Genomic DNA, 13,064 nt, shown 5'->3' on the forward strand with positions numbered 1-13,064 from the left:
TACATGGGGACATTACATTCAGGAACATTAATCTGAATGAACTAAAGGTGTGAATTTAAAGGGGATTTGTTAAACTTTATGAAAAATGTGTTTGGATGCTCTCATTCAGAACTGAAGTGGCCTTAATTTGGTTTAGCTTAATTCACTTTGAACTGAATTCACTTCAGTGAATTAGGCTAAAATTAATTAAGGCCACTCCGGTGCTGAATGAGTATGTCCACAAAGGGGTTTAATGCAGTTTAACTAATTCACTTTAAATTCACATCTTTACTTAATTCAGATTAATTTTTTTGAATGTCCCCATGTAGACAAAACCCTGAGACGTTATTAGTAGACCTAAAGACCCTAGTCAGGGATCGTGGCCCTGCTGTGCTATGTGCTGTAAGCACACACAGGACTGAAGGCCTCTGGCCCTACACAACTACATAGCAACACAAACACTGGAAGAAGATGGATAGGAGCTAACACTTAATCTCAAATAACGATGCCTACTGTTCCATGAAAACTCTACTGTGCAGCAAGGAAAACACCCTTCAGCTGGATATGTGTAATGGAAACCTGTATACAGCATGGATCAAACTTCCACCAAAGCCTCCTGCACTGGGCAGGAAGCAAAGTTTAAATTTTCATTACTCCAAAGAGGGGATGTCCTCTCAGAACTGCTTGCCAGGAGGGTTGTATGACATAGCTCAGCTTCAGGAAGTGCCACCACCGTTTCATATTATAAGGTATCCCCGGATTATGCCGGGTTGAGGTTACTTTGCAAAAACATTGTCTAATTTCCTTTTCTGAACAGCTCTGAATGCTGGGACCAGATCTCTGTGATAAAAAGAGCCATTGTCCACCTCATGAAACTTTGGCATCCATTACACAGAATAAACTGTCAGAGGAAAAGGAACTCAGGAAGGGCAGGTAATTTAATGTTGTGTCATATGATTGTAGCTTGTCCAGACTTATTGTGCTTAGTAGGAAGGGAATAGTTATCTGCCCCAGAAGGATCACAAATTTACTTGGATAAAAACCCAGTGGTTCTTGCTGAGTAGATCCTATGGACACAGAGACCCTGCATATTTTGTCTTGCTTGTTACTCTTTAGCACCTTATTTCCCCCTCCCTTTCAATGGTCCCCTTGGGAGGATGTGTAGAAGACATCACAGCTTTCCCTCCAGTCACAGCAGGCAGATTCAAACAGTTTTACCATTGTGGAGACTGGGTATTCTCTCTGAGATCTTCGCCCCTCACACTGTCAGGGAAAAGCATGAGCAGGTGGGCTTAAGAAAACATTAGCAAGGCTATGTCATAGGTTTTTAAAGTGTTTGAAGGGAAACAGAGCTGTTACTTTCAATTTTTCACTCGACTGTCTCCCTGATGAAATACAGTCATATCCACTTAAGTAATGCCTTATGGAAAAGGAAGTGTTGTGTTTTTATTGGACACCTTTATTACCAGGCTTGGTGAAAAGTGTAGTTGTGAGCAGGTATCCATTCCTTAGGCCTTTCACCAGTTTGTAATCCTGATAGAGAAAGGCTCTGAATTAGGGAGTCAGAGTTTCAGCCAGCAGGAGCTATGGTATGTGGAAATGGTTTAGGGTCCTGAGTGGCCCCTCCAGACCCAGGTATAATTTATGAAGGCTGATGCTACTGTGTGTGCTATAAGGCTGTTTCTCCAAATTAAGTCTGTGATTTAGACTAGATTGTTAATTTAGTTCAATCAAGTTCACTTCCAGTGTCAAAGTATGTTCCTCTCCTTGTAAGGGCTAATGTGAATGTGACAGTCATGGGAAATTCCCCGGGATGGCGCCAGTTCAAAGTGTATCTGTCACACTAATGATCACAGGGGACTTCAGGGAGCTTCAGGGGAAAACCAAAGTCTTTGAAGGAAATGCAGAGATGGTACAATATAGTTAAAGCCACTGCTGAGGGAATTTCCTCTTGTGTCCTGAGCTGGAACTACAGAGCACAAAGGCCTTGTATAGACTAGGAAAACAGATTGTTTTAAAAATTTGTTAGCTGGTTGTGGTGAGCCATGGGTGACAACAATCAGCTAACGCCTTTTTAAACACGACACTCACAACATTGGCACCTACATCTACCGAAACCCACCCACCAGAAAAAACCCTTGTAGCCAATCAACCAAAACTAAAAGAATGCTCCAGCATTTTTACCCCAAAAGGGAGGAGAGGCAGAGACTCCACAACATCCCCTAGGCTATCAATTTTACATGGAAGGCATTACCTCAAGGATGGGCAGCAGTATAAAACGGAAGATAGATAGATTTGCATTGTCTACACTGGATGCAAAAATCCTGCTTGACAATCATGACACATTAGAAGACATAACCTGCTTTCCTAGTCTAGGCATGGACTCACTGACAAGAAGATCACAGAATATGAGAGGCAAACTCCTCCAGATCACAATTCTCATCACCCATCCATCTTGTAAAGGAATTTGAATATTTTCTCTAACACAGGAATTTGTCATTCCTCCTGATTCATGCACTTGCTTAACACACCCGTTACTTGTCCTTATTCTCCAAGAAGTGCTGACTGTAAAACATTTCTTCTCAGGAGCTCTGTTGATTTTAGGGGCAGAAAAGCGTTGGTAACAACTTGTGTTGCGTAAAATGCGGTTTCCTTTTGTTAGTATTCGCTTGGCTGGGTTTCAATATAATTGAATGTTCCCTTGTTCTTGTATAAGGAGAGATGGCAAATAGAAGGATAGGTCAGCTTTTCAAAGGCATTGAGGCACCTAAAGATGCAGATAGGCAGCCTAGAGGGATTTTCAAGAGTCTAGGCTCCTAACTCCCATTGAAATCAACTGGATAGTTTGTTTGCTTTTTTTACCATCACTGTGCATTGAGCAGAGGTTTTCAGTGAGTTGTCTACAGTTATGTGCAGATCATTTTCTTGAATGGTTATAGTTAATATAGAATCCAGCAACGTGCGTGAATAGTCCATATTATCTTTTCCAGTGTGCACTGCTTGCATTAATTAACACTGAATAATAACAATCAATAATAACAATACCTGTACACAGAGGAAATAAACTTATTTGTCCATTCCACCTTGAACTATTTGTGTCTTATTGATTTGATTGTAGCCAGCCTTGACCAGGACAATATTTCTAAGGAATGAACTGAAATCCTTCATTTGAAGCTGGGATTCTGAACACGGTAACAGTTTCTATCTCATAATATTGTTGCTATCACCTCCTTAGAAATGCTTTTGCAGAGGCTGAACAATAGAGTTAATAATGATTCATGCAGGCTTCATGATTCTACATAGGGATTGTGATTAATAGTCGAGTAATAAACTCCCTGCTCTTGCCCAGACAGATTTAGCTACACTATCTGTTAATTATTTCTATCCTTATTAGTATTATTACAGGAGACGTAATTATTACTGTGGAATTCTAACTGGGACACCTCATTGGGTGGTGTATTGTCTCTCTTGAGACAAGAGGCCACTTAAAAAAAGTATGAGAAGATTTTATTTGATTTAACATAACCAACCTAAGAAAAAGACAAATTACATTAATCACAGTTCATCCTTATTTTATCCTTTTGTTTTTTACTTGTCAAGTTCTGTAGTCAGCAATGCAGAGTGTGAGCAAGCATGAGCTGAACGCTTCCCATCTGTGCAAAAATTGACTCAATTAAGCAGCAGCTCAGGCATTCACTCTATCATCAGGCTCCCCCTGTTCCTAGGATGCCTCTAATAAAGTATGTCTCTACAATAGATACTGTGGTGGTTCTCAGCTCAGCAGCGGCTCGGACTGTTGCTCCAGGAAGCTGGGCCCTTTCGGATTAAGTTATTTTAAACAACAGTGTTTGAGTTGTTAAGTGAGATGTATGCATGATGCTATTAGCCTTTGCTAGCGGTGAGTATTCTGGCCCCAATCCAGCAAACCATTTATAAGCATACGCTTAACTTTCAGCTCTGGAGCAGTCCCATGGACTCCTAGAGTGATCCATGCTGTGCAGGAGCAAGTCCCTAGTGTGGGAAAATGAAAACGGCACTGATGTTAGAAACCATGGACTCGTAGCACCAAGCAGGAGGAGAGAGTATTAAAACATTTCAGTTCCGGGATTTGGTGTAGTCTGAAATATGGTGGAAATTATTTAGGATTCAACTATACTCTGTGACTGTATGGCTCAATGGAAATGAGAGAACTGAAATGGGGTAAGAATAGAAAACTGGCTCAGTTTAGGGGGTGGGGAGAAAATCAGAACCTGGCTACAGGATGGAAATAGTTCAGTGTTCAGAGCCAGCAGCCGGGATTCAGACATTACTAAAGAGAGAGAGGTGCCAGGACTTTGGACACTCCTATGATATAAAATGGGTTAGGTCATGCTGATCTCCATTAATCAGATATTAATCCTAACCCTGATGTCACTGCAGAGCTATTATCAGATTCAGTAGGACAGCAGCACCTGAGCCCTTTGCAGGTTTCTGGTCTCTCTCCTCCTGTCCTCCACCCCTTCCAACATCTCTACTTTCTGTAGCCTTCTACGTGATTTCCCTGCTTGTCAATGCTTCCATAGTGAGTGGGGTCTATGCTCCAGACAACTTTATATAGAGAGACTATAATGTAGCAGCCACCTCTCTCGATGCTCAGACACTCAAGCTGTCCTAGCAGATAGTCACTTATTTCAGTAAGCACTTTAAAATTAAGTAAATGAGAAAGCACTAAAATGTTTCTTAAATCATCTTATGGAGCCAAGGGGTGGGGACATAGACTGAGTCCAGGTTGTGAGTAAATAACCTGATAATTCAGAGCAGTATTACTAGCATGAAGTTCTAAAAAACAACAACTGGGAAAAAGAGGAAATCTATCATTTTGTTTGGTTTTCTGGTTTCTAATTACTATAGATGTGGCTGGTTCAGCCACCATCCTGAAGTGCAGGCTGGATGGGAGAGAATTCATGCTCTCAAATGAAATCCCTAGAGGCTTGGGTCCTGGCAAGCTGAGTGATTGCCACTGTCCCATGTGTGCTATGGGCAGCCTAAGGTCAGCTGGGCCACTTGCACTGATCCCCTGGGGGAAGGGTGTTCTCAGCTGTGGATCTTAACTCTGGAATTCATTTTCCCCACAGCTCAGCAGAGTAGGAGCCTGTCTTCTGAGGGAATAGTGCCAGATCCAAGTTGTTTCTCAAGGGGATTTGTCAAGCTTGGTAGGAAATAGTGTATTTTGGGGAAGGTTATTTGTCTCTGTGCCCTGAGCCATGCTACAGGCAGAGTGCTATTTAAAATCCAAACGTAAATAAATACCTATTCCCACCTGCTAACTACCACAAATAGCCAGCAGACGCCCATCTGACATGGCTGCTGTTTACTTAACATAAAATCATGCACTGGGCTGTCACAGAGCAGCTAGAGAGCTGGATCAACAATCCAGAACAGTGGTGTTTTCCTCTAAAATTGCTCAGTTTTTTGTTCAGGAAACGGAAGCAAAATTCATGTGAAATGTTTTTTGCTGATAGGGTGAATGTGGAAAATTTGTGACAAATGTCAGTTGAGAGCTTTTGGGAACCATTGTTTTGTTGTGTGAGGTGCTGTGCACATGAAATGGGGCTCTGATCCCTGATTGGGGCAGTAAATGCAAACAACAAGTCATATGATGGTATTGTATTGTGGGTTGGGCTAGTTGAGTGGGATGGGTCACATGGTATTTTTCTGGCTCCCAGATTGGCTGTGCCTTCCCCATCTAGTCAGGTGGGTTAGCAGAGCCATTTTGACTCCTGGCTGCTCTTTGTGCTCTCTTTGAACCAGTAAGGAAAAAAATCTGCCATCAGCAGCAGGAGGGACCAGCTCTGTGATGCTCCTGCTGCAGTCTGGTGGGAGTGGCGAAGCATTGTCCATGCCCCCAAGGACTACTGAAGATTTTAGGGGGCAGTAACCCCCCTCAACACAAGGGGGAGCACTACTTCTGCCATTGGTGATGCAAGGGACCGTCCCCAAAAGAAAGGCTGGAGGGGGATTATGCTGGGAATAGAGTCTTATCTAGGGATGATGGGTTGGTGCAGGGTGACCAGTTAGCAAGTGTGAAAGATCGGGACATGTTTTTTTCGGGGTGGTGGATATAGTTGCCTATATAAGACATAAGAACGGCCATATTGGATCAGACCAAAGGTCCATCTACCCCAGTATCCTGTCTTCTGACAGTGGCCAATGCCAGGTGCCCCAGAGGGAATGAACAGAACAGGGAATCAAGTGATCCATCCGCTGTCGCTCATTCCCAGCTTCTGGCAAACAGAGGCTAGCGACACCATCCCTGCCCAGCCTGGCTAATAGCCATTGATGGACCTATCCTCCATGAACTTACCTAGTTCTTTTTTGAACCCTGTTACAGTCTTGGCTTTCACAACCTCCTCTGGCAAGGAGTTCCACAGGTTGTCTGTGCATTGTGTGAAAAAATACTTCCTTTTGTTTGTTTTAAACCTGCTGCCTATTAATTTCATTTGGTGACTCCTAGTTCTAGTGTTGTGACAAGGAGTAAATAACGCTTCCTTATTTACTTTTTCCACACCAGTCATGATTTTATAGACCTTTATCATATCCCCCCCTTAGTCGTCTCTTTTCCAAGCTGAAGAATCCCAGTCTTAGTAATCTCTCCTCATACGGAAGCCGTTCCATACTCCTAATAATTTTGTTGTCCTTTTCTGAACCTTTTCCAATTCCAATATATCTTTTCTGAGATGGGGCGACCACATCTGCATGCAGTATTCAAGATGTGGGCATACCATGGATTTATATAGCGGCAATATGATATTTTCTGTTTTATTATCTATCCCTTTCTTAATGATTCCCAGCATTCTGTTCACTTTTTTGACTGCCGCTGCACATTGAGTGGATGTTTTCAGAGAACTATCTGCAATGACTCCAAGATCTCTTTCTTGAGTGGTAACAGCTAATTTAGACCCCATTATTGTATATGTATAGTTGGGATTATGTTTTCCAGTGTGCATTACTTTGCATTTATCAACATTGAATTTCATCTGCCATTTTGTTGCCCAGTCACCCAGTTTTGAGAGATCCTTTTGTAGCTCTTTGCAGTCTGCCTGAGACTTAATTATCTTGAGTAGTTTTGTATCATCTGCAGATTTTGCCACCTCACTGTTTACCCCTTTTTCCAGATCATTTATGAATATGTTAAATAGGACTGGTCCCTGTACAGACCCCTGGGGGACACCACTATTTACCTCTCTCCATTCTGAAAATTGACTATTTTTTCCTACCCTTTGTTTCTTATCTTTTAACCAGGTACCAATCCATGAGAGAACCTTCCCTCTTATTCCATGACTGCTTACTTTGCTTAAGAGCCTTTGGTGAGGGACCTTGTCAAAGGCTTTCTGAAAATCTAAATACACGGTATCCACTGGATCGCCCTTGTCCACATGCTTGTTGACGCCCTCAGAGAATTCTGGTAGATTGGTAAGGCATGATTTCCCTTTACAAAAGCCATGTTGACTATTCCCCAAGAAATTATGTTCATCTATGTGTCTGACAATTTTGTTCTTTACTATAAGTTCAACCAGTTTGCCCGGTACTGAAGTCAGGCTTACAGGCCTGTAATTGCCCGGATCACCTCTGGAGCCCTTTTTAAAAATTGGCGTCACATTAGCTATCCTCCAGTCATTTGGTACAGAAGCTGATTTAAATGATAGGTTATACACTACAGTTAGTAGTTCTGCAATTTCACATTTGAGTTCCTTCAGAACTCTTGGGTGAATCCCATCTGGTCTTGGTGACTTATTACTCTTTAGTTTATTAATTTGTTCCGAAACCTCCTCTAATGACACCTCAATCTGGGACAAATCCTCAGATCTGTCTCCTAAAAAGAATGGCTCAGGTTTGGGAATCTCCTTCACATCCTCAGCCATGAAGACCAATGCAAAGAATTAATTTAGTTTCTCTGCAATGGCCTTATAACAAAGCCCCTAATATCTGAATCGTCCTAATAATTTTGAGATGTCTGGTCATCTTAGGTAGGTGGGATCCTCCGTAGATTCAGATGCTCCCCTTTGGCCACAGTGAAGTTGGTATTTGTATGTGTTTTTATTTATTTATTTATTAGATGATACTTAGTCCTGCCATGAGTGCAAGGGACTGGAGATGACCTCTCGAGGTCCCTTCTAGTCCTACAATTCTGTGATTCTCCTGGTCACTTGTTCTACCAGCTGCCACTTCATATTGGCAACAAGCAACAACAGTGGCCAGTCTGCTCTTGGCCTCATTGTTTCTTTCCTCATGCCAGCTTCCCAAAATTACAGTTTAAAGACATGTATTTCTCCACCTGGCGTGTATAGATCTCCATTCAGCTTCTGGAAGGGGAACCAGAATGCGTATGTCCCAGACCATTTCTCTCCCCACCTGACGTGGGGAATAGGTGTGAGTAAGTCTGTCTATAGAATTCTGATATTTATGAGATTTTCTTTGTATTGCTCAATTTAAAATTGCCCAAGTTTTGTAGAGACTGTAATTTTATATGAAATTTACAGTTTGTGAAATTGCAAAACCATTGGAATTTTTTGCAAAAAGTCACCTTCACAAGTTCATCAGGGGTAGTGGGGGGGGGGGGGAACGCAGAGTCAGAGGAGGACGTGGGACTTTATAAGAACAAAGAATAGCCATACTGGTTCAGAGTAACAGTCCATCTAGTCCAGTATCCAGGATGGATCACCAAAATTTCACAGAACCTGCAATTGTGAGGTACTGGAAACCACAGAGAAGAAATTAGAGCTTGTGTTATGCAGAAGGTCAGACTAGATGATCATAATGGTGTCACTGGCCTCCTGGGGAGGCTAGCATTGGCCCCTTCCCTTGTGACTGAGACCCCTCCCCTCCCCTTCTGGCCCCCTTTGCCTTCTCCTCTTCTGCCCGATGAGGCCCCACCCCCAGTGCTCCAGGTGGCCAGCCCCAGAGTGCTGGGCAGGGGGTTCCAAGCACAAGGCGGGCAGCATGGCCCCAGTCTCAGCGGCCCTGAGTCCCTGTGGGCAGCAGCAGCCACTGCCTCCAGCCCCAGGCAGCCTGGGCCAGCCAGGGCAGAGCAGTGGGAACAGCACAGCAGGAGGAGGCCTGGTCTGGGGACAGAGTGTAGGTGGGGCCGCCCGAGGTTATTTGGGGAGGCACAGCCTCCCCCTGCCTACGATACCTGCTACCCATGATAATTGTCCTTTCTGGCCTCAAAAATCTGTGAATCCAAGAATCCAAAGAAAATGCTCTTCCTACTTTTGTCAGTGCATTTTAAATAATAACTTCACAAACAGGGGTGTACAGCGCATATTCCTGAGCTTGAGCAGAGATTTCCATTCCTCCTGGGTCTCTTTGAATAGGCCTTTTATGGGAAGAAAGCCTCATTTCCCTGCTTGCATGCACTTCCTGTGGAAGTATCTGTACACCAATCTCAGACTTGCCCTATTCATCCTATGGTATGTTGGTGACTGTGCACAGATTATTTATTGAGAATCATGCATGGGAAGTGTTGCCAAACATCCCCAAATATTTCACTTCCTTTCTGTGAGGAGAATAAATCCTAATGTGTATTTCTGAGAAAAATAAATTGCAGGTCAGAGCTTTTGCTCACAGATGACTGACTTTTCCTGAAAGATTCTTGGCACCAAGGGTTCAAGGGTCAAAAGCTTTGATGTCAGGAATTAAATGTTCCTGCACAAAACACTAAAATTGAAGAATGAGCAGATGGCTTCATGTGGAAGCTCCAGCATCAAATGGGCCTGGCTCACAGGTGACTGTACGTTATTTCTCAAGAGTCACTCCTGTTTGGAAGCTGTGATTTAAGGCACACACTGAGATCCTGTTCACACACTTTGTAGGGCCATGGAACTGGAATCCAACCTACCGCTGTGGGCTGCTTCTCCATGTGGGAAGATTTATTATCCTCTTTCCAATGTGAGGAGTCAGTCTGAATTGCTCTTTGGTTTGCCTTGCTCTGTCGGCAGTCAGGGCCCCAGCAGATTTTAGCATAGAGCCAGCTTTGGATGCAGTTTAGGAACTGCCCAAACACAGTTATGGGCTGGGGCACATAGCAATACTGCCCTTGCAGCTTATGGGGAAGTGAGCACAAGAGCACACATGCACCATATGGAATGTCCCATTCCTCAGAATGAAGATGAGATGTGTGTCTGAGTTAGATGTGGAGTTAAATAGCCCAAAGACCTGGGATATCCTCCAGGAATTATCCTCTTTGGAGAGTTTGTTAATCAAATGCTCACAGGAAACTGCATGGTTAACCAGCACTTAAACAGAAAGAGCTTTTCTCTTAAGCATTTGTTGGGCGTTTGAGTTAAGCAGGTTTTAACTAAAAGTCACCTTCTAAGTTTTAAGCAATCAGAAAGCATGAAAGGCCCTGCTTAGGTTACAACAACAGCCCATTGCTGCCAGGTTAGACAGCTCCCTGCCAGCCTGGGTTCTGCCTCCATCTAGTGAGTTCTTGTCTAGGGCTTTTAGGTTCAGTCCTTAGCACTGATTGCTGTCTGTCAGGAACCCACCATTATGAGCCCAACTCTTTACTGCTGCAGCATAGAGTTCTCTGCCTACAAGATCTCAGGTAGGGTGTCTTCTCATAAATATACAAACCATCCAACAAACACTAACACAAGCCTATCGGCAGGAAAGAAGTCAGAAAAAATGAAGCTGATATTTCATTTCAGTAATATCTGACATCAGAATAAGCTAGCTAGTGCAGATGCTCCCTGAATTGTTAAAAGGTGCTAGTGGGGAGGACTTGCCAAGTCATGACTACACTGTGAAATCTTTTTTATGTTCAGTGCAGGAGTTATTTTAATTTTTCTTTTTGGGGGGGCGGGGAGGCATGAGTATTCTCTAGATGGAGAATCCCAAACAGAGGGACTCCAGGTAGATGTTGGTTGTGGTTGGAGATCTGTCCACCTGTGTGAGAAGTGACTTTGAACACTCCTCTGAAACAGGGGGCTTAGTGTGTACGTGTCAGGGTTAAGGCCCATGAACACAGCAGCACTCAGGGCAGTGGAGTCGGCTCTGTGAAGCTTCACTGATGCTTTAGCTGTTTTTGCTCAGGATGTACAGCAATTGTGTGCTAGCACCAATAAAATGGAGTAGGAAAGAACATCCTGAGATTTTGTGCACTCATTGTCTCATTGGGTGAAATTCATCCTTGTGCAGAGGGCCAGCACAAGGGCCGTGTGCCACTTACATCCTCGTATTGGGAGGAGAGCACAGAACTGGGATATGTGTTCATGCCTCCAGCTGATGCTTTTAAGGGTTTTCATGAACTTCTTGAGAATTACAGGCCATTACTGCCCATTATCTGAACATCTCCCAAGCTGTCGTGACATTTCATTGTCACCTGTTGAAAGCCGGTGAAGTTGTCAGTAATCTTACTTTTTCAAGCATACAATAGGAATATGAATAATGGAAAGTATGCAGTTTTGGTGTAGCCATGTTGGTCCCAGGATATGAGAGAAACAAGGTGGGTGAAGTAAAATATTTTATTGGACCAACTTCTGTTGGTGGGAGAGACAAGCTTTCAAGCTTACACAGAGTTCTTCTTCAGGACCTCTCTCACCAACAGAATTTGGTCCAATAAAAGATATTACCTCATTTACCTTGTCTCTTGATTAATGGAAAGGAAAGTTTTAGAGACTTAAAAATTTTTGAACATAAAAATATGTCCTCTAAAATTTCTATACAGACCTATATTCTCTTATGGGCTTTATTGTTTGAATAGGAAAATAGTGTGTATAACTTTTCCCTCACCAAGTTACTTTATTTTTAAAATCATTATATACATTTTAACTTTGTGCATTGTCATCAGTCATACAAGGGTTGGAGATGTTAAAAGAAAAGGATCTGAATAGATGATTTTGCTCAGTACACACAATAATTCTCAGCTCTGGAAAAGGATCCCAGACTCTTGGTAACTTTAACTTTTGTATTTATTTTTTTGGACATCTTTTGCAAAGTGTAACATGGTTATAATTTTTTTAACTGACAATTCAGATATGAAACTGGGCTTCCAACCATTTCTGCAAAGCTTATACATTGGGAATAAAGAACAGAGACTGGAGTTTGCTAGAACATTTAGGGTCTGTCATTATCAGTGCATCAGAGTAACATCAAAATACAAACAGTATGATACTGGCTTGCAGGTATGTGCAAATAGCATGACACAATCTGATAGCAAATAGATGTTACCTTCAAATGGTTAAACATGAATTTCAGTCCTTTAAAAACTCAACATTTCATATATAATTCTAAGAAAGTTAGAGAGAGATTCTGTTACAATATGGAAACATTACATTAGAATACATTAAACAAAAGGAATAGACACCATATTTTTTTCTAAAACTATTTATAATTTGATATACTCCAAACTTTGGTGAAAAGGGGCCAATTTCAAGTGGCATTGTTGGGACAGCTGGGGGTGTTCAGGGCATTTAAATATCTTGAGACAAAATTGGAGCAATGTATTGGCAACTGTAACAGGATTAGTTACACTATAAAAGGGGGGAACGGGGTGTCAACATTCAGGGCATTTTATAGGTAAAGTGCCCTGTTGGCAACTTGGCAAAAAACTGTCTTAAATTAGGAGGTGCCCAAACCACTGAGAACACCTCCAGACAGTTCTAGATGGAATGATAGCACTGTGATACCATTTCAGTGTGTTTCTGGCTTAGAATCATATTGGTACTTTTGCAGCATGTTTGCACAAAACGCTTGCATCAGATATTTTATAACTCAAGTGAATTAGGTCCTAACTGTGTCTCTTCAGGACTCTCTCTCTTTGTACCAGGAGGCCTTGCAAAGTGGGTAGTGCTGCAGCAATCCTCCAGAGACTGCACCTTCTTCAAAGCTCCTGGGAAGCCCAGAGCACGCTAGATGGACTATGTCATGGTACATGACCATTGTGCATGAAGGTGGCAGTCTCGTGCTTCCCTCCGAATCTGGTGTTTGCTGGTTAAAATGAGGTTAAACAAACACCACTGATATCAAATTGCCGCATGGTTTATGGATTGTTTTGGCTGGATCCTGTCCTCAGACACATCTCATAAAATCAGCTGCTACTAGTG

The sequence above is a fragment of the Natator depressus genome, chromosome 27 (genome assembly GCF_965152275.1).
Source record: "Natator depressus isolate rNatDep1 chromosome 27, rNatDep2.hap1, whole genome shotgun sequence".
Lineage (NCBI taxonomy): Eukaryota > Metazoa > Chordata > Testudines > Cheloniidae > Natator > Natator depressus.